Here is a 21,584-nt window from a genome sequence, read left to right on the forward strand (position 1 = left end):
GCTGAGAGCCCCTGTCCCCACCCCTATTTCTGTTTAGATTCTTTTTTTCTTTTTTTTTTTTTTTCAGTTTTCCAAAATTAATTGTTTATGCACTACACCCAGTGCTCCATGCAGTACTGCCCTCTGGACTGTTTGACATGGCTACCTCCAGTCACAAGAAAGGCTGAGAAGGTGTTGATGTGGATATGTTGGTGCTTTGAACAGAATTGCCATTATGTTAGTGGAGAAGCTGAAGGCCACTAAATAGTTGTTATGTAAATAAATACATAATTAAGCAGTGGCCCAGCAAAGAGACCCACTATTGCCTCTTTCACTTCAGAATTTAAAAAATAGCAACTGAATATTCAGATAATCAAGTGCTGTTGCATTATAAATTTTGGGTGTATCCTATTAGTGTATGCCTATTAAAATATGGCATTAAAATAGGTGTATGCCTATTAAAATAACTTCAGCTTTAGATTTCATCAAAGTTGTAGGGAAGGAGATTGAGGACTACAGGTGATGGGATTCAAGGAACCAGTAGGCATTGTAGAGAGATTTAGGAAAAAGAATTGAGCAAATTTAATGATTGATAGGGCTCACAAAGGAGATAGAGGGAAGAGTCTAGGATGACGTTCAGGCTTTTGATTTGGGTGATGTTAAGCCAGAAGCAACACAGTATTTGCTGCAGAAATAGCTTTGGTGCTTTATATCTTCCAAGACTTTTTGATTAACTTCCAAAGTAGGGATGTTATGCATTTTAAAGTTCCATGCTTTCTTATGAGTACTGATAGGTAATTTAAATAAATTTAATCAAACTCAAATCAGATGAAGTTACTGATTTCTGTATATATCTGCTTTTTTTTTTTTAATTTGATTTATTTTTATTTGGTAGAGAGATACAGGGAGAGAGGGAACACAAGCAGGGGGAGTGGGAGAGGGAGTAGCAGACTCCCCGCAGAGTAGGGAGCCAGATTGCTGGGCTGGATCCCAGGATCCTGGGACCATGACCTGAGCAGGTGGCAGACACTTAATGACTGAGCCACCCAGGCACCCCTGCATGTATCTGTTTTTAAACAATTAAATCCACATGGTATTTCAAGTACCTAGTTAGTTGTATGTAATATTCTAAGTCCAGAGTATTTGGGGGCTGGGTAAGGATGGGTGACTTAAGCTGTCTTCTGGTGGGTGCCTATGATCCTTGCTGTACTGATTTCACCCTGTCAGTGGCAGTAAGAGAATATGCAGCTAGATCTCTTTCTCCTAATAAAATGATAGCTTCTGTGAAAAAAATCTTTGTCATGTTGGAATCAAGGAAACTTTTGGGAAGCAAAAGCTTTGAAAAGAGACTCAGGAGGCTTAGAGGAGAGTGGTTAAGAATTTCACCTGGCATCTGATGTCTGCTTACTTGACCTCTTATTAATTGTTGATTGTGGTCTAGGAACTGCATTGAGCCTTATAGTTAACTAGTTTTTAAAACAGACACAATACAGTTGTTTATAAGATATAAATGATACTAAGTGTGCATGCAGTGCAGAGTTTCATATTTCGTTATTTTGGGGAAGAATACTTAACCTCTGGGCCTCAATTTCCTTTTGAACTCAACTGCTTTTCTTTAGCCTTGTTTAGCCTTAATATCAAACGAGATTTTCTATGCTCTTTGTAAGTTTTTTTGTAGTATGTTAGTTTGGTTTTATGTCTGTTTTGCGGTATTTCTCAGTTCAGTTCAGTCAAACCCGGTCATTAGAGGAGGTGAATCAGTCTCATAGAAACTAAGTTACAGGCCCAGGACCACTGACAGCCAGGTGTGTTGTGAGGAAAGGGTTCACCAGATGTTTTCTCCTGTGGATAAATAACTGTGGTTCAGTTTTTAGCGGTGGTTCGCTTAAAAGTGGAATGTCCAGAAGTATTCCAGGCCAACATGGGGGTATGGCACTGTGGCTGCTGACTGGTGAGCTGCATCTGGACTGGGAGTACCTGTGTGGATGGAAGGTGTGATGCATTCTTAAAGTGGAGCATGTCCTATGATGGGCTGGGTCCCTAGGAAGTTATGCCCATGAAACTCAAAATGGTATTGGTCCCTCTGTGGAGCTTGGAGATTTTAAGCAGAGGTAGCTTCCTCTGAGTCCTTGCTCCTTCCTACCTGAGTAGGGAAGTGGTGGTAGGAGGAAGAGGTGCAGAGACAGTAGCTCCCGGATTTCACATTCTGCCTACACGTCTGGCCTCATGCTACAGGATAGTCTTTTCCTGTCCTGTATCCTTGCATTTCTGAGTAAATTCAGTGGCGTTAGGTTTTGTGAGTTTGTCTAATCCAGCCTAAGTCATCAGAGTTCTTTTTATCATTAGCCCCGATTTGAGATCAAGAGGCCAGTCAGTAGTCACACACAACAGGTTTTCATCCTCTTTGTGGGAAAGATATTTTTCTCATAGTGTTGGTTTGTTCGTTCTTTCCTTCTTTCTTTCTTCCAAGATTTTATTTTATTTTTTATTTGGGAGAGAGAACATGAGTAGGGGGAGGGAGAAGAGTCAAGGAGAGGGAGAAGCAGGCTCCCACTGAGCAGGGAGCCTGATGCGGGTCTTGATCCCAAGACCCTGAGATCATGACCTGAGCTGAAGGCAGTCACTCAATCCACAGAGCCACCCAAGTGGTCCTCCTCATAATATCCTTGAAACAGTTTCTGGCTTACATTCCTTCTTAAAAAGAAGAGGTTAAGATTTTGTTGCCCTTCTCCTATCTCCACATATAGTCACCACCCACTTCTCATTTAATACTTGTTGGAATCCAGAATTATGTTTTAGGTGTGATAATAGGCACAGTTACAGAGATAATCTTTTTCTAGGAATTTACAGTGAATACAATACACAAGGTATTGAAACAAATTCAGTTAATCTTTATAGAGTCTTGCTTTGTGCATTTTCATAAATTAATCTCACTGTCTATTTTTGTTCTACTCAAGAATATTAAACACAGGGTTGGGGGGAGACCAGCGGTTCTTAAGCATTTGAGGAAGTCTTGGTCTGTATCCACATTTGTGTTTTGTTACATTTACTTAGTTTGGCATTTTAAGGTGGTGATGGCAGATAAATACAGACAGTACCAGGCACAATGTAAACATTTGCTGGATATTTAAAAATTGAGCCTGTGTCTAAACTGCAGTAGAACTTAAGTGACCAGACTTTCATTTCAGTGGCATTTTTTTCTGTATGTTTTTGTTTTTGTTTTTGTATCCTGTGTCTTGAAAAAGTCCAAAGCTTTTTGATGTTAACTGGGCAAGAATGCTTGTATGAAAAATAATTGGGCTAAACAATTACAAAAGTTTTGCGTGTGGTTTTTTTTTTTTTTTAAGATACTATTTTTTTTTACTTGTCAGAGAGCTAGTGCACGTGTGTGCACACAAGCTGGGAGAGAGGCAGGCTCCCCGCTGAGCAGGGAGCCAGACGTGGGACTCGATCCCAAGATCTTGAGATCATGATCTGAGCCAGAACGAAGGTAGACACTTAACCAGCTGAACCACCTACGTGTCCCTACAAAAGTTTTTTAAATTTAGCATATCTTCTTTCTCATTTGAGAGCATTTATGATGACCACCTTATTATTATAGTGCTAAAGATTTATTTTTAATTTTTTTATTTTTATTTAACAATTTTTTTTTCAAGTAATCTCCATGTGCAACATAGGGCTCAGACCCATGACCCCAGGATCAGGAGTCTCATGGTCTACTGACTGGGCCAGCCAGGCACCCCTATAATGCTAAGTATTTAGATAAACCTGTTGTTTATGATGCCTGATATTTATCCTAAAATTATAGCTCTGTTATCTACAGGAAGTTGAGGCAAGAATGGACAGTTCAGAGAAGAAATTAAGAGTAATTGAAACGCAAATGACTTATTTGGTAAATATAGATGTTTCAGGTATGGCTTCCAACAAACAGAAAAATGACAGTAATATGACAACAGTAAGGTAAGACACATCTTCATACATGACTGCCTACATGCAGAATGTAGAACGTACCATAGCTTCTTGAGCATCTCACAGCTCTCACTTGATATGCAGACTGGTTCTGAGCATCCTACTTACTCCTGCTACCTGGGGGCACCACCCCCTCCTCCTCATGAAAAACTCCTGAATCCCTTACTCTACTTGGACTTGTTCTTTTTTCATAGCTTGTCAACTTCTACATAACACTTAATTCTAAATTATGCTGGAATTCAAATTCTGCTAGGGCAAAGATCATTATTTATTGATGTATTCTAGTAAGTTTTGTTCTGTTGTTAGTGAAGGGCTAACTTTAAAAATTAACAGTCTAGTAGAAAGGTTGATAAAACTTTTCTTCCCCTCTCATTTCCTCTTTCTTCCCACTATGGTTCTATGGTCGATAGCGGGATAACTCTTTAACAGTCAGTAAAAGCAACAGCAACAGTGACAGTTGTGCCATCAAACTTGGCTGAGAGATAAAACATAGGCTTTAAGTTATGTTGCTTTCTAATCTCCTGATGAACAATTTGGCTTTTTGATTTATTTTCTTGAGTAACTAAAGCGTCACTAATGGAGAGAGTTCATTTCTAGTATGTAGGTCGTTTGTTGATGGAATCTTTAGTTGCTTCCATGTTAAAGAACTGGGGAAAGATAAGAAAATCGACATTTTGTTTTAAATGCAGTTCTGTCTAGGGCACCTGGGTGGCTCAGTGGGCTAAAACCTCTGCCTTTGGCTCAGGTCATGATCCCAGGATCCTGGGATCCAGTGCCGAGTCGGGCTCTCTGCTCAATAGGGAGCCTGCTTCCCTTCCCCTCTCTCTCTGCCTGCCTCTCTGCCTACTTGTGATCTCTGTCCATCAAATAAATAAATAAAATCTTAGAAAAAATTAAATAAATGCAGTTCTGTCTACAGGTAGTTTTATGAAGTTGATTTAAAAAATAATTACAAATATACAGTTTGTTTCTTTCCCGTATTAATTATATTATGACAGAGTTGTTAAAAAATGTAAAAAAAATCTTTGCAATAACATTGTAGTTCACATTACAGAAGTGATTTTTGGTGTCCAGGTGTCACTAAAGTATGTCAAAATACTAAAATAACAAGCTCATTTTCTCTTAATTTATAAATATGCATAATAGCTCTCATTTCTTCTCACCTACTCCTTGATGAACATCAGCTGGTTTGGGCAAAACTTACGGCCAACATGTTTTCCTGCTTCCATTTGCTCTAGTGAAGAGGGTTTATTTCCAGGATTAGTCTGTTACTCTGTGACTTCATTGTTCTCTTTCTTTGTTTGCTTTTTTAAGATTCTTCCCATTTTTATGATCTCATGGTAAGTCATACACGGGTTTTTTTGTTTGTTTGTTTGTTTTTGCTTAGAACCTGAATTTTTTCTTTCAATACTGTAGTATTCATAACCCTTTCATGTCCTTTTAAATGAAGCATTTATAATATATTAGTATTATTTGTGAAAACATCTTTAGGGACTTGATAGGGTTGGTGCACTTTTATTTTTAAATCATTGTTGTCACTGTTTTATGATAAACTGAACTCTGTTCATACTGGTTAGGATATCAAATACACTATCTGTGTAGTTTTATACAACAGCTTCATTTTACAGATGAAGGCACGCTTATGGTTATATGAGTATGATATGAAAGAACTGAACTCTTAAATAGAAAGAGTAGCTGTTCTTTCCATTCTACTTCTGCTGTCCTTTAAGTGTCTGAAGATTGATCACAGACAACTACTCAAGTTTTAATACTTTTTTTAATTGAACTTCATTGTTCCTGTATGGTGTCACATAGATATTTGAATGCTTTAGAAAATTTCTTTCCCATAGAATGGTTATATGGTTTGAGCAGAGAATGCTTGAATAATCTGTTTTTTACTTCGTCTGTTAGTGTGATTTTTTTTTTTTTTTTAATATATCTTAGGTCATTTAACCTAGTAGATTTATGCTTCATCCTGGATCGGTAGACTTTTGGACAGTTTTCGGAATTATTTCAGTAGCCAACATAGTATATTGCTTGTTGCCCTGTGCGTGTTATGTGTATGAATAGTTTCACTGGAAAAAGTAATACCCATTCCTTCATGTATCCTCTGTGGCTGCTTTTGCATTATAATAGCGGAGTTGAGTAGTTGTGACAGAGACGATGTGGCTTGCTAATCCAAAAATACTTAACTTTGTGGCCAGGTTTGCCAGCCTCTAGACCATTGCTGAAGAAGGGCTAAAAAGTTAGATTAAGCAGTTGTAGTATTCATTTAGTTGCAGTCTGTACTTTATTTTAACTTGAGTGGTGGGCAGTGAAAGGAGAGTTGTCTTCTGTATTGAAATAAATAAATTGAAATTACTTAAGAAAAGTGGACTTCTTTCTTTTCATGACCCCTAGAGGGTGTGTGTGTGTGTATCTGTATCCCTTTCTCTGTATTTGTGTGTCCTGAGTGGATCAGGCAGACAACATGGCTTGTATTTGCTTGTTTAAATGTTTCATTTTAAATTTGGTAAAAATAGTTAAATGGAAACCAGTTTGGCAAACCAACATCAGATAACAGTTTAACATATTTTAGAATTATAAATACATCATTTGTCATATGTTTAGAGTAAATTAAATTAAGAGAAAGGATAGCCAGCCCTGATTTCTTTAAGGATGGTATTCCTGATACTTTTTTTTATTTGATAGAAACAATGTAATTAAATGAGCTTGTTTTGATTTACTGAAGGCAAAACACTTATTGGTACTGTCTAGATTATAACAATCTTTGAAATACAAGCTCAGAGCAGCCAGTTTCTGTTTTTTTTATGTGAAAATCTGTAAGGAAATACTTTTAGTAAAGACAAATAAGACTGACTTTTACATCCTTCAGTAGTAAATAGAAATAACAACATTTAAAAATTCTCAACCTAATATCTAGTTTAATATAATGTACATACATTTATTTTCTCTGTGCTCAAAAGACTTCAGAATGACAATTTTATTTTATTTATTTATTTTGGGGGGGGGGAGAGAAGGGGGGAGGGGCAGATGGACAGGAGAGAGAATCTCCAGCAGGCTCCAAGCCCAACAGGAGCCCACGTGGAGCTCTATCCCATGGCCCTGAGATCATGCGCTGAGCCCACAGTCTAGAGTCAGATGCTTAACTGACTGAGCCACCCAGCCACCTCACAATGACAGCTTTCATTTAAGTAATTATCTGCTGGCATGTTTTTAATTAAACAAAAGTTAAGTTTATCCTTTTCTATTACAAAGTGGAAGCTGAAGATTAAGTTTTCAGGTGTGATTGAGAGGCTCTGTTTCACTGAGACAGAGGGTCAGGTGTATTCATTTCATCACTGGGTGTTATCACACTAGTAATTTGTGCTCATTGTCACTGTGTGGTCACACAGGACAACTGCCGTGTTTGGTCACACTCCAGATCTGTTCTAACCTAAATGTTTTATCAACGTTTGTTTGTTTGTTTGTTTCTTTTTTTTTTTTTTTTTTTGAGGAGTAATGCTGTTATAAATGAACTCATGAAAGATCTAATGTATTAACAGGACTCTCCAGTCACAGTAGTACATAGCACAGCAGAATATGAATGGGGAGTTTGTACCCTGCATAGAAGTGTGCAGCCAAGGGAGCAAGTGGGTGCTCACATCTGGGCCACCAGTGTCAGCTACGATGTTTCTCTGGTGTGGCACTATGTCATTTCAGAGGGAGGGGCTCCTCTTACGTGTGTGTGTGTGTGTATGTGTGTTTTTAAGATTTTATTTATTTATTTGACAGATGACAAGTAGGCAGAGAGGTGGCGGGAGGGGGTGCTGGCGGGCGGGAAGCAGGCTCCCTGCTGAGCAGAAAGCCTGATGTAGGTCTTGATCCCAGGACGCTGGGATCATGACCTGAGCTGAAGGCAGAGGCTTAATCTACACTGAGCCACCCAGGCACCCCTTTACTTATATATATTATTTTAAAAATGATTGCATGTGAATCTTAAAACAAGCACTGTTTAGCACTTTACAAATATTAAGTTATTCAACTCTTAAAACAATTTATTTTCCATATGTGAAAACTGAGGTACCAGAAGGTTAAGTAACTTGCCTTTGATGGGCTAGTATGCTGCGTTTCTGAGCCTGGAAGTCCAGCCCAATCTGTGTGGCTCCACAGCACAGGCTCTTTAACACCCTCTGCTGTAGTACAGCCTCCCCCCCCCCCCCCCCCCACTTCTTAAGTTGTCCTCCTGGAGTCTAACTTGCACAGAGGTGGCTACAGAAGCTACTGATGGGCCTAATAATACACTTGAAAGCCTAGTGGGAAGGAATTGGACAGGGCACATGTATGACCCCTTACCATGTGGCACTGTAGTAACATTCGTGCTGAGTGATATATATAGGTTTTGTTCGAACATTTCAATTGATACCATGTGGCACTGTAGTAACATTCGTGCTGAGTGATATATATAGGTTTTGTTCGAACATTTCAATTGATTTGTGTGACAGTTTTCGTTCATATTGAGCAGAAAAAAAAAAAAAAACTTTCCATAATTCCTACCTACTACTTACAGTACTGTCACATAAAGAGTCTCACTCGGGAAACTCTATCTAAATTTAAGTATCAGCATTGCTCCTTTTGTGCTTTTAAAATGATAACTTTTCTGTCTTGTAGTCTTTTTACTGGGTCTCTTTCTAAGAAGTCTTCACTATTGTCCTTTCTTTCCTAATTCATTTTTAGGGAGAGAGGTTAAATTTATCTTTTGTTTCTTATGGTTAACCTTAAAATCATTACAGTATGGTTCCCAGCCTAGTTCTGAGGAGTAGTCACTTTGCAGTGCTAATATTTGAAAGAACGGATCCCCCCATTCCACCCCACCTCCTCATCCCGCCCATAGATTACTAGACTCTGACTAGTAAAACCCCATTCTGCCCTTTCTTGCCACAAAGTCCAGTGTTTTTTTTTGTTTTTTTTTTTTTTTTTAAGATTTTATTTATTTTTTGACAGACATCACAGGTAGGCAGAGAGGGGGAGAAGTAGGCTCCCTGCTGAGCAGAGAGCCTGATGGGAACCTTGATCCCAGGGCCTTGAGATCCTGACCTGAGCAGAGACTTAACCCACTGAGCTACCCAGGCTCCGAGTCCAGTGATTTTTATCCCCAACTAGAATCACCTGAGGAACTTTTCATGTACCTGATGTGCAAATTTTACTCTAGGCCAGTTATATCTGAGTGAGGGACCTGCTGTGTCACAATTATGTTAGATTCTGGAACAATCTTTCTGTTAATCAAAGACCCAACATCCCTGGCAGAACTGTTTCATTTCTGCTGGGAATGTATTGTTCAGCAGAATGATTTTTGTGTTGTCCTAATTTAGCTGTTCAAATTCTTGGTATCTTGAATCAAATATTCAATCTTTGGGAAGAGTGAGAAACTGAATAAGATGTAGGAATTGTATCAGTTTTTTCTTCTAACTCGCCAGGTGCTGAGGTACTTACCTACCTTCATATGTGGTCACAGGCAAAGTTTGATTTTTCTTATGCATTCTGTTACTTCTTAGATCCTGAACTATTCCTATTGCCTTTTGTCACCCCTCTACTTGTTTCTTTCTCTGAAACTTAAAAAATAAAAAGTTGAGCTGTTATCAGCTTTGTGTTAAGAAGAAAACAGTGTCAGGTCTGTCATGTTTTTAAGGCATTATAAATTAAAAGTTGCACAATTAATTTAGTAGCAGTTTTTTTGGAAAAGGAAATTATAGTTTCTTTGTTGATATGTTCACTTTTTAAAGCAACTAACAATAGTGCTTATTTATCCGTATGTTTTATATCACCTTTCTAGTATCACAACTCAAGTTTGAATCTAAGCCTTTTCACATGTTCACATTCTCTTCACGTTTTGAAAGTTAGTGAACTGGAAGCATTTGATGGGTAGATGTCGTGCCTGAAAAATAAATTGGACTTTCATTAACACTTGAAACTGCCCAAACTAAACTTTAATTTTAAAAACTTTGTGGCTTTCTCTAATTGAACTTGTGTTTTTATGGTCTTTAACTGGATTGCTTACTCTTTGACAGGCAGATTTCAAGGTACTTGATAGCTATCTTCTTCTTCTTTTTTTTTTTTTAAAGATTTTATTTATTTATTTGACAGAGAGAGATCACAGTAGACAGAGAGGCAGGCAGAGAGAGAGAGAGAGGGAAGCAGGCTCCCTGCTGAGCAGAGAGCCTGATGCGGGACTGGATCCCAGGACCCTGAGATCATGACCTGAGCCGAAGGCAGCGTTTAACCCACTGAGCCACCCAGGTGCTCCGATAGCTGTCTTATTCTTGCACAGTAATTTTTTTAAATGTAAATTTAATACAGAATTCAGCTGCATATGATGCAACCAATGAAACTAACCCAACTGACGTAAGTAATAATAGGACAATTAGACACTAGTGCATGTTTAAGTTGCTTTTGATATGATTTTGTGGTATTGAGTATATCTAATTTTTAGGAAAATGGGATCATAATATATAGCTTTTGATTCCATTTTTCTTGAGTCACCTAAATAACAAAAGGAAGTGGAAAATCATAGCCAGTGATGGCAGAGCTATTTGATCTGTACCATTCTGCCTTTTACTCTGACCTCAGGGTTGGTTTCCTTAAGATATTCTTCTGTGGTTTCCTTAAGATATTCTTCTGTTAAGGCTCTTTCCCCCTTTCCACTAGCTTCATCATCTGGATTCCCAGAATATTATCAGTGTACATGATTGGGTGGGAGATAAAAATGGGGAGAGGAGAGCGCAGACATCCAGACGCTTAGTGGCCTTGATGAATGAATGCTTAGTATGTTACTAGGAATTGCCATATGGAGGAAAACAGCTAATAAAGTCTTTAGTGAAACGGATTAGTGGAATTGAGAAGATACAGTTGAAAGTTTTTGTTTTACAAATATATATATATATATTTTTATTGTTCCATATATATATATATATTTTTTTTTAATTGTAATTACTTTTTGTTGTGTTTTCAGTCATGTGCTAAGCAATTTAATTTGGGCTTTATCTGTGACATTTCTTTTGCCAAGAAATTCATTTAATAAACATTTTCTTAGCAGATTAATTATGTTAGGATTCTTACGTTTTTCTTTTAATTCCTGGAATGATTCCCCAAATTCTCCACAAATTTAAATTCATTTGTAATTTCTATTTGTTAAGGATACGAGGTACAGTTTCTTGAATTTGTTTCTGGCTACTAGGTTCTAGATTAGATTATGTTGCTACACTAAATTATAAGCACATTTTTGTTTTGCTTGTATCTTTCCTTGGGGGAAAGAACCATAATCCATTAAGTTCTCAAGCGTAATAATTTTTTTAATGATTTTATTTATTTATGTGACAGAGATCCCAAGTAGGCAGAGAGGCAGGCAGAGAGAAAGCGAAGGAAGCAGGCTCCTTGCTGAGCACAGAGCCTGATGCGGAGCTCCATCCCAGGACGCTGGGATTATGACCTGAGCCGAAGGCAGAGGCTTTAACCCACTGAGCCACCCAGGCACCCCTCAAGCGTAATAATTTTGAAGATTAGTCAGAATATACTGTTGTGCTGTTTTAAAAAGATTTTTGCATCTTAAAAAAAAAATTCTCCTAATTATGTGTAGGGGGTAGATTTTAGATGTCTGCTGAGTTAGTGTCTATTTCTGTGCTGAAATTCTATTCTGAAATTAATACTTCCATCTGCTTCAGGTAAAATGTCCTGAAGTATAGATTGTAAAAGCAAAGCTTTGTATTTGGATACAGAACCAAAGCCTACACACATTTATTGCATTACAAGAAGTAAAGCAAATGGGTTTAGTTTATGTAGTACACAAAGTAGTTGCTGATTTTAACACTAATTTTATAATGTGACTGGTTACGTGCTCTTTGAGTTTTCTTTTAATGGCTAAATATCAGCCTTTATTTGCTACTTCCTAGAAGTGGTACTAAAATTACTGGTAATAGCCAGGCTTTCCTAAACATTTTTAAAACAAAAATCCACTGTAAGTTGTCCCTTACCAATATAATTAATTTGTGCTGTAATAGTTTCTATTGTGTTTTATTTTCAAATACATGCATACCTATTCCTATGTTATATTATTAATAATACAATACTTAGTCAACTTATGGATCTTAAGAACTGTGTATTTTCTGTTCACTATTCTTAGGGCTTTTGTGGTACAGCAGGGTGAACAAGTAAGTCCCTGGTCTCAAGAGGTCTGGTAGGGGAGGCACGATAAGAGTATATGGCACTACACAGGTGTAATAAAGGAGGCACATATGTGTCTCGGTAGTGGGGTAAATAATCAAGGGAGAAAGCAGATTTGGGCTGAGCCTCAAAAGAGATGGACTAGGTTTGTGGCCAGAATGATAGTAGAAGGTAATTTCTGCTATGAATGAGTTACGTCATGGCAGTCAAAGTGGCAGAAAACGGAGAGATTGGTGACATTCTATGGTGAAGATTAGGAGATGTGCGGTAAGTGTGATTATAAAGGCAAGTGTAATGGATACACATTTTGGCAGAGCACCCTCGTAATGAAAATAAGTATCCTTTGGAGTACAGGGCTCGATTAGTCTCTTTTTGTATTTTTAAACTTGAATTACTTTAGTACAAATAGTTTCAATATATATTCTGTCAGATTATCTTAAAAACACCTTATATTTTTGTAATCTTTTTGTAGGATATATAATTCTATCTTTTAAAATTTAAACAATTCATTTTATAAGCTGAAGAATTGTGTGATATGCTTTATAAATGCACAAAATGGCCAGGGCTTGGCTAAATGAGTTGACTAGGAAAACCAAAATGTAGAACCCAAATATGTAGAAACCAAAATATGGCCCAGGCAATATCAGATCATATTATATCATATATCTATATTTTTGAAATCCTTCTGTTTTTGGGGCACCTGGGAGGCTCAGTTGGTTAAGTGTCTGACTGTTGGTCTCAGCTCAGGTCATGATCTTGGTCTTGAGGTTGAGCCTCATGTCCAGTTCCATGCCCAGTAGGGAGTCTGCTGGAGATTCTCTCGTTCTGTCTCTCCTCCTACTCACAAAATCAGTCTTTCTGTGGAATAAAGAAATAAGGTTTTTTTAAAAAAGGAAATTCCTCCGTTTTTCAGATTGTGTTGTGTGTGCAAATGGGTGTACCTGTTGACATATTGCTTTCCACCAATTTATTTACCCTTCAAATCTTAGAATCAGATATTTATTTAACTACTTAAATGTTTATTAAATTGCTGTTATGACCCTCTCCCGTAAGGGGGTATAGTCTGAAAGGAAAAGCTAAATGAATCAATGAAGAAAATAAGAGTAGAGAAAAGATAATTAGAGACCTCTGCAAGAGTGATGACAGAAAGACTCCTTAATCACAGAAAAGTAAGAGAAAACTAAGAGAATCAAGCAGAGGAGGAACAAGAAAGACTAGCAACTGGAATGACCTAGTTTAGGATTTTCCAAAGGTAGATAGATTGGTGTGAGTTTCTGTGTGGTATGTATATACACCCTCGTAATGAAAATAAGTATCCTTTGGAGTACAGGGCTCGATTAGTCTCTTTTTGTATTTTTAAATTAAAAAAATTAAATGTTATTAATATTTAATACAGAGGTTCAGATTTGTACCTTTTATTCAGTCTGACATCAGAAAGTCCTGTGTAAGGGGGAAGAGTGGGAGCTCCACCGAGTGGCAGGGACACTCCCAGCCCTTCTTCACCCCTTTTCTGGGAATTGCCATGTGTCTGAGCTTACTTCTATAAGTTTACTTATGTTTGATCATGTTGATTTATGGCTTATCTTATCTAGTTTCTACCAGACCTCCCAAAACAGACTAATAATTTAAAGATTTATACATAAAAACCTGAATATAAGAAATGTAAATAGGAAACAATGTAATGATAGCATTGATACTTTAAACTACTAGAATGAGTTTTTCACCTGCCACGATCTAATCATTTTAGAAGATGGTTAAAATCATAAGAGATTATCAAGAAGGATATTTGACATATGAGCACACATCTTTTCTTTTTAACTTTCGTTTTCTGTGTTTTAAGATGTATGTAATTTAGGAGCACATGTTAATTATTTATAAATAAATAGAACGAATGTATGCAAAACTTTCTCTGATATGTTGCAGCCTGCCAGTTTTTAGATAACAAGTAACCATATATAGCTTATAACTCAAAAATTCATGAAATCTTTATGATAAAACAACTGGTATTTATAACAGATAACCCAGAGGTAGACAGAGCCTAGTGGTAGCTCTAATTGAGTTTTTGTTTGGACTCAATCATGATGTCTCTCTGGGGGTGTTAGAAAGGGTCTGCCGACTAGTTCTCCAGCGCCTCATGCCAAAACACCCTGGTGCTCACTGCGGTGTTCTGAAGCACCGGTGACTGGTGGGATATTGTGTGTTCACGTAGCTATCTATAATTTCAGTGTGTTTGTGCCATGTTTAATAAATACTATTTTAATTCCTAAAATTATAACTTCCTGGAAGTTCTGTAGTAGCACTGCACTAGTTCAGTATGGCCATGGAGTTGGCAGCGAGCACAAATGAGAGTTCTAGTCAATGAAAGATCAGATCAGAGAGGAGCAGATGTCAAGGGATTAAATTCTTTCTCCATTTATTCCGTGTATTTGGTTAGTTATCTTTGTAGTGTTTGCTGACTTAATTCACTAGTGAGGTACTGATGGTAAAGCTCCTGCTGTCCTTTCTGTGACAATCCACTTGCCCTCTCGCATGAAGCTGAGCTCAGGCCCAGCATATGGTGGCATCTGCCGTGGTCTGTGTTCTGAGAGCTGCCACTTCGGCAGGGTATGCGAACAACAGCTTGTATGTTGACACAGAAGGCTGTGGCTTAGCAATTCAGGGGACTGCGTCAAGTCTGTCAAACGTACACTTTGAAGAGACTGAACTTGAAACCAACCATGCGTTTGTCTTTATTAAACAGAATATGTAGAAGACCAGTTGATACCAGTCTCCATGACTCATGATCATAGATTATGAACACACTGCCCTGGGCCCTGTTGCAGTAATATTTGCACAAGTTAAGTTGAATCAGGGTGAAGTGTACAAAATTGCACTATGTGCAGTTTCATCTCTTCCACTCTCATTTTGTTCATTGTGTCAGCCTTCTAGGAATGTTGTAAAGATTCTGGGCCTGCCACATACTACTCAAAAGTTGCTGCTGTTGCTCCTGATAACAGTTGTGGAGGGAGAGAAGGATAATCACTGGTGATGGGGACCTTACAGACATAAATAGAATATGATACATGAATATTTGGTATGTGAAATTTCTTAAGCTGAACTTGTTTTAGGGCACACTGAATATTTTACTCTCCTTTTTCTCAGCATCAGAAACTTGTGATTGGCGGTACCGGATATTCAATTGCACATCCCCACATCAATGCACTGCCAATGGTAAGAATCCCTCCCACTCCAAATGCTAGTATTTTAATTAGTCTTTTTATTATTCTCTTATTTGTCAGCATCCATTAAGAATTTTTAAAGTTTCTCACAGTTTGACAAAATGCATCTATGTTCTGGAGTAAAGAAATGGTTTAAAAATGTGTGTAATTACTTAAAGTAATTTTTATTATTTAATTAAAGAGAAAAGGGTGAACCCTTAGTTTGGAGATTTCCATTATCCGTAGAGTTTCTAGCCTCTTGCCTGTGGTTGCCAGGATGAAAAGTATTATATAGCAATGATATTGTTTTAACAAGTGGGCTATATTTTGTGAATAGAATTTTCATGTTGAGGTTATAGCATCAGTAATAGCTCTTTGTGTTTTGTCAATCATCTTACAAAATAGTCTTTGTGCGTGTTGTATTTATCTTAATATTTAGAGATAATGGGCAGTTAAATGGCTAAAGGTCTACCTGTTTTTAGTGAGTGAATGATTTTCAGGAGAGCCGTTGTTACTATTTAAAAACATCATTTTAGCAACCTTTCTCTGTGTAATAAAAATCTGTGAACTATATTATACAGCAGAAAAGCCATTCTGTAGGAGTTGAGATTTGCTTTCTTTTCTGTGTATGTCTGGGATTTTGGCAGAAACTTATAAAATTAGATGATAAAATCGGGCTAGATTTTTAAGGATTATTCTCACTGTAGACTAAGTGATGTCATTACTGGTAAGTAAAATCAGAATGATTCTCCCATACAAAAAGTAATTCCTTATCTAAATGGTATTGGTATGTATTTTAGAGTTCAGTAAATGTAGAAGAATGAATTTTTACTTTCTGGGTTTTTTAGAATTAATGATCTATTTCAAAATATTTTCTATAGTACATTATTAAAATTTTAAATTATTTTACTTAATTGGACTTTTATTGTAAACATTAAATGAGGTAGCTATAGAAACTGATAAAGGTTCATAGAATTTGGTGGGAAATAGTAGATGTATCAGTCTGAAATAAAAGCTGCTAAAAATTAACTAGAACCAGGATAAGTGAATGAGATGAGTTATCTGTGGACATATTCCTAGGAAGTGATTCATTTTAAAGATGAACTTGTTAGTATGTTCTTAAAAGGAAGATTTCCTCTCCCTGTTGCCTCTCTCTCTCAGCAGTTAATAGCAGATGTTGAAGAAAATAAGAATTTTTTTGTACGGCCTTACCTAGCATGAAGGATCTGTGGTTCTTCGTTAATTTATCAGACACTTGCTGGGTTCTTTAAGGTGCTTGGGTGACTCAGTAACCAATGTTAAATCTGCTGTTTCCTTTGGAGCATTACAGTTTCTCATGCAAGAAGCAGCTCTGGGCTAAATCAGCGCCATCATTTGTATTACCTGTCCTTGGCTTTATGTTTGAAGTTCACATTTGAAATCTATTGGTTTTCTTGATTGTTGGAGCCTTAACAATTTATGGCATGTCCCCCTTGAGAATCCATTAAGCAGGCCTATTCCTATTGGGTATCTGAGGTTCTAGTGCTGTATGCAGGGGGCTCTTTTTATTTTTTTTTAAAGACTTTTTATTTATTTATTAGAGATCACAAGTAGGTAGACAGACAGGCAGGAGCGGGGGCGGGGGGGTTTAGGAAGCTGACTCCCAGCTGAGCAGAGAGACTGAGGCGGGGCTCCATCCCAGGACCCTGAGATCATGACCAGAGCCAAAAGGCAGAGGCTTAACCCACTGAGCCACCCAGGCTCCCCGGGGCGCTCTCTTCTTAGTGCTTATCTTCTTCTTCTTTTTTTTTTTTTTAAAGATTTTATTTATTTATTTGACAGAGAGATCACAAGTAGATGGAGAGGCAGGCAGAGAGAGAGAGAGAGAGAGGGAAGCAGGCTCCCTGCTAAGCAGAGAGCCCGATGCGGGACTCGATCCCAGGACCCTGAGATCATGACCTGAGCCGAAGGCAGCGGCTTAACCCACTGAGCCACCCAGGCGCCCCCTTAGTGCTTATCTTCAAGTGAATTTTTCAGTGTCCCCCTCACAGAAACTATACATTGTGATGTTTTCTGGAACAGCTCTTAGACTGTATTTCAAATCAGATTATTTCCAACTCCTTTGCCAATTTTGTTGAAAAATCCTGAAATAATTTTTAAGTCATGATCACAGACATTTATGTTCATTTATGTTGGTTCTAAATTAGTGTCAGCATTAGAGATGAAGAAGGCCAAGATTACAAAAAAAAACTTGCTTGTGGTCTGAGGACACCACAGCCATTTGTACACATTTGCATGATGTGCAAATACATTTATAGGTATTGATTCTTGGTGGTAGTTTTCTCATGAACCTGAGAGTTGCCCAGGTTTTTAGTGAAACATGTGCTACATAGTATCCTATATTTTTTTCCCCTGAAAATGCCATCAAGCAATGTTTTGTGGGAATGTATAACTTCTGTCTACCACCCCCAACCTCAACTTTGTTTGTGATACAAATAAGGATGGAGGATTCATAATAACTCTTTTTTGCTTACTCTTCACTTGCCTAGGCACAAGCTATTTTAACTCTAATTGCACCTTACTTCTTTATGATTTACAGCTACTTTCCTAAATAAATGTTGCATACTCTTTTCAGTAAATATCTCATTGATTAATAGAAGCCATTGGCCAACAAGTGTGTATTAGTATTTTAACTTTTTATTGAGCGGATTTTCAAATATACACTGAAGAAGACAGAATAGCATAATGAACTCTCACCCAGCTGCAGTAATCACCAGGTTTGTTTCATCTTTAACCCCATTGTTCCATGTCTCTTTTCACCCCTACCCCCCCCCCCCCAGTTGTTTTGGAGCCAATACATGTACCACATTTCATTCATAAATATTTTAATATGTATCTATGTAAGATACGGACTACTTAAAAATATATACCACAATACCATTTTTACACTTTAAAAATTGACTATAATTTATTTTTTATTTGAAAAGGGATTCAAATGTACTTTGGAAAAATTGTAGTAAAAAACAAAAGTTGTTATCTTAAGTATTTTTAAGTGTGCAGTTAGTATACTTAAGTGTAGTGTTAACTATATTCTCATTGTACAGCAGTTCTTTTTTTTTTTTTTTTTTTTAAGATTTTATTTATTTATTTGAGAGAGAGACAGTGAGAGAGAACATGAGCGAGGAGAAGGTCAGAGAGAGAAGCAGACTCCCTGTGGAGCTGGGAGTCCGATGCGGGACTCGATCCTGGGACTCCGGGATCATGACCTGAGCCGAAGGCGGTCGTCCAACCAACTGAGCCACCCAGGCGTCCCTGTACAGCAGTTCTTTAGAATTTTTTCATCTTACAAAACTGAAACCCATTGAACAAAACCCTCCCATTTCCCCTTCTTGGCAGTAGGTGGCAACAACCATTTTATTTAATTTTTGGTTTTGAGTTTGATGTTAACTATTTTATACAGTATAAGTGGAATCACAGTATTTGTCTTTTGTGACTGGCTTACTTAGCATAATATCCTCTAGGATCATGAGTTTTGTAGCATGCAGCATGTGACAGGATTTCCTTCTCTTTAAAGACTGAATATTCCATTATATACATATACCATATTTTCTTTATTCATTCGTTATTGAACATTTAGGTTGCTTCCGTCTTTGGCTTTTGTGAATAATGCTGCAGTGAAAATGTGTGTGCATATATCTCTTCAAGATTCTTTTACTTCTTTTGGGTGTATACCCAGAAATGAAACTCTTGGATCATATGGGGACCTCCAAACAGTTTTCCAGAGTGGCTGTACCATTTTCCATGCCCACCAAAAGTACACAAGAGTTCTGATTTTTCTTTTCTCTACATTCTCTCCAACACTTACTGCTTTCGGTGGTGTTCCTTTTCTTTCTTTCTTTCCCCCGTCCCTTCCCCCCCCTTCCTTCCCTCCTTCCTTTCTTTCTGGACAGTGAACATTCTAATGGATATGAGATCATATCCAATAATTTCTTAATGTTACTAAATAGCCGTTTAGTTTGTTTTCCTCATTTGTTCATAAATAGTTGTTTCTACAGAATCACAACAAAATCCATATAATTATATTTGGTTGGTATGTACATCTTTCTCTTCTACTTACTGCATTTTTTCCCTTTTAATTTATTTACCATGTGAAGTGCCTCATTTTGTGTTTTGTTAATTGCATCCCTATAGTAAAAAGCCTCTCTTTCCCTTGTGCTTTTTTTTTTTTTGCAAATCAGCAGTCATATTTAAAAGCTTAATCTAATTCAGGTTTTTCTTTATTTTGTGGTGTCAGGGTGACAGAATATTTCATAAGAAGGTCCTTAAGTACTCCATGAAGATGTACGTATTTAGTTGTCTCTGTGATACTAGGTCACTGTTGCTCACTGTTCAGATTTCTTATTTCAATGACAACATGCAAGATGTTGATATCCTAATTATATCGAGGCATTATTTATGACCTGTAATATCTCTGTAGAGAGAAACTTTCCTCATCATATAGTTGATTACTCTGTGGCACAGTTTCCACAGGAAAGGCATACGAAATACTTGATTCTTTCCTTTATTTACCACTTTTCAAATTATTGCGTTGTTTCCTGCTAGGAGTCTTGGGAAAGCAGACCAATGAGGACTTTTTTTTTTTTTTTTAAAGTATCATTGGGCCTGTGGATTAAAATATTTTATATGTGTATTGCATTGCAGTGTTTATTCTTACTGTGATGCTCAAATGGTCTTGGCCAAGGAGCCTTTTTAAGTTGACTTTTACATAAACTTTTTTCTTCTATATTTTTATAATATTATGTATTATTAAATATAAATGTAATAGAAAATAGCATATATTATTAAAGTATAAAATACAGACTATATAAGTGAAACCTGTGAGTTAAAATATATAAAATGCATATAGAACTGTCATATATAATACTGATTTTTATCTTAATATGTATTTCTATATTTAAACCAGTAGCACTAATATGATTCCTGAATTTTGGCCTGTGTCCCACTGAAGTTTACAGTCAAAGTATTACTTTTATAATACTTGAAGTAAGTCCACTTGGAAGAAAAATCCACAGTTTTTCTGCCATCTTATTATATAGTCAGGTTCATTTATTTCATTTTATGAAATAAATATTTGGAATATGAAATTTAATATTTCATGTTATATAGTAAGGTCCTTTTATTTCATTTTATTTTTAGTATTTAGAATTTAAATATTTTGATAGTTCTGTTTTGTAATTATATATAAAACATTTATGCTACTTCAAAATAAGGTACATTTTTATTTTCTTACTCCCCTTCTAGGTAACCGATTTTTATCTGTAATTGCTAGTTTCAAAAAATTAGCAAACCCACGTATATACTCATATTGGAGATCATCTTATAGCACTGTATGGAGTCAGTCCTCATTCCTTTTCATGGTTGTGTGATCGTCTTTTACATGGATGTACCATATCTGTTTCAAGAATGGGAGTTTTAGGTGTGATCATAAATATGCATTTTTTAAGGCAATTTGCCAAATTCCCTTAGACATTATGGCATCTTAAATTCCTTCCAGCAGTGTGTGAGGTTGCCTTTTTACTCACTTGCAAACAGTGTATAGTCAGAACTTTCTGGGCGTGTGTGTATGTCTGTGTGTATTTAATCTGATAGATGAGAAATGGTATGTCACTGTAGTTCTAATTTGCATCAGTTTATATGTTTTAGCTGTTTGTGTATCTTCTACTTTGAACTATTCAAAAGATAGATCCTTATTTTAAAAAAAATGTCTTTTTTTTTGACCCGTTCTTTAGATCTCCTATTTTCTCTTTTTGTGATTTTATAGTTATCCCACAACTTCTTAAAATTAATTTGGCTTAACAGTAAGATTTTCCTACTAAGAAAAAATAACCATGCTGACCAGTTGTCTTAGATTTGATTTCAGTGGAATGAGACCCTTGAAAGAACTGTTTTACTTGAAAAGTGAACCCAAAAAGTTCCTGTGGGAGTGGGGAGTGGTGGGAAAGTAAGCGACAAAGAGGCCAGGACAGCTGCCTTAAAGAGTTAGGTTACTGTTGTGGACTTTTGGGGCTTACATCCTGTACCTTGGGAGATGGAATAGAACAATGCCTCTGAGTTGTTGCACTCCAGGGCCAATGAAGCTGTAGTTGTTTGTCTATAAACTCTCATTCCCTATTGGTGGAGTTATGCTGTGGGGTGGGGAAGGGCGTCAGCTCCTTGGCAACTCCTGCCTGACCTAACCTGTGGCCAGAGCTGACCCTCAGGTGT

General features: G+C 37.0%; 1 protein-coding gene across 9 annotated transcripts in view; it reads left to right on the top strand.

Moving 5' to 3' along the window:
* Positions 1-21,584, top strand: part of TBL1XR1 (TBL1X/Y related 1) — a 171,505-nt gene that overhangs the window by 72,474 nt on the left and 77,447 nt on the right. For 6 of the 9 annotated variants that reach the window (XM_059163427.1, XM_059163434.1, XM_059163436.1 and 3 more), the window contains one exon: positions 15,286-15,354. The exons of the other annotated variants lie outside the window; for them this stretch is intronic. The gene's annotated coding sequence lies outside the window, so the exon portion shown is untranslated. The remainder of the gene's footprint in view (positions 1-15,285; positions 15,355-21,584) is intronic. 9 annotated transcript variants of the gene reach the window in all.

Source organism: Mustela lutreola, chromosome 2 (assembly GCF_030435805.1).
Source record: "Mustela lutreola isolate mMusLut2 chromosome 2, mMusLut2.pri, whole genome shotgun sequence".
NCBI lineage: Eukaryota > Metazoa > Chordata > Mammalia > Carnivora > Mustelidae > Mustela > Mustela lutreola.